The sequence below is a fragment of the Barbus barbus genome (genome assembly GCF_936440315.1).
Source record: "Barbus barbus genome assembly, chromosome: 3".
Taxonomy (NCBI): Eukaryota; Metazoa; Chordata; class Actinopteri; order Cypriniformes; family Cyprinidae; genus Barbus; species Barbus barbus.
The window spans coordinates 43,773,470-43,775,020 of record NC_136731.1 but is presented as its reverse complement, the minus strand read 5'-3'; positions in this window follow the sequence as shown (position 1 = coordinate 43,775,020).

Sequence of the window (1,551 nt, the reverse complement as noted above, 5' to 3'; positions counted from 1 at the left end):
GTGAGTGAGTGAGTAAGAGAGAGACAGAGAGAGAGAGAAAGAGAGAGGGGGGGGGCTGTGTTCTACGGATCAAATAGTCCGACGCTGTTTTTCAGATCTGCATTGACTTTAATGAAGACCAGTTGTTCCACATGGCTAGGGTCTAAGTTTGCACGCTGTGGACTGACCACATTTCCAGCTGTGCTAAAAACACGCTCAGACTGGACACTTGTAGGTGGACAACTGAGATGCTGCAGTGCAAAGCGTGTAAGATTGGGCCAGCACTGAAGCTTGCCTCACCAGTATTTCACTGGGTCATCGGTAAGGCTGATGTCCCCATCTGCCAGGTAGGCCTCCACATCACCTGATGGTAAATGTGTCCTCATTGGAATAGCCGATTTAATTTTCTGCAGGAAAGACAAGACTGAAGTGCTGCTGGTGGCAGGTGTCTCTTCTGTGTTTCTTGCAGGAGTAGCCACAGGGTCACAGAGCTCCATCCTGAGGAGTAATGTCCTCTTCAGTGCCTCCACATCAACATTGTTTGGAAAACAGCTGGCCTTATATGTGGGGTCAAGGAGAGTGGCAAGCAGAAATGTGGAGTTTGCAAAAATTGGTTCGAAACGCCATTTTAGTTCTTTGCTCAGATTGGCTGCCAGTTTCCTTGCTGCTGTGCCTAACCTTTCCCTGGACTCAGCCGCAACATCTTGGCCCAGCCCCACTGTGGCATCCTGATCGTCATCACCAGCCATGAACTGATCAGATTCATCCTCAGATTCCTCACCAGCATGCAGTGACCTGATGATGGAACACAGGCCATGCAGGAGGGGGATGACCTCAGAGATGGAGGCGCTGTGTTTTGAGAGCGCCCGTGTGACCTCCTCAAAAGGACTAAGAACAGTGAGCATGTCTGATGCTAACCCCCACTCATTTGGATAGATGATTGTTGGAGCTTTACCCATGTTAGACTCCTGTGTCATAATCTGCACAGCCCTGTGCTGCGCCACCAGCCGCTGGAGCATGTAGAACGTATAGTTCCACCTTGTTTTTACATCTGTTATGAGCGTGTGCTGGGGGAGGTTCAACTGTGTTTGCAGCTCATGTAGTCTGTTGCTGGCTTTGCTTGAGCGATGAACATGGCCAGATATGCTCCTGGCTTTGGAGAGAAGGGATGTCACAACCCTGTCCTTCTCCAGTGCTTTGATCACCACCAAGTGAAGCGTATGGGACATGCAACGGATGTGCCCATATTCAGTCAAAGCTTTCACCATGTTTGCTGCATTATCTGAAACAACAAACCGTATTGTGACAGACTCTTCCCACTCTCTCATCTTTTCCTTAAGGCAGCACAGAATGTTGTTTGATGTGGGCTCAATGTCCAGCACACCAACATTTAGCAGCCCTGCTTTCCTCTGTACTGAAGCTTCCCCTACATGTTCACACCAGTGCCCAGTAAGACAGAGATATGCATGTGCATTGTGATTGCTGGTCCAGAGATCTGTAGTGAGGTTGATGACACCTCCTTCAGCTGCCTTAAGTGACTGGACCAACTCCCCTCTCATTGCCTCATACAGC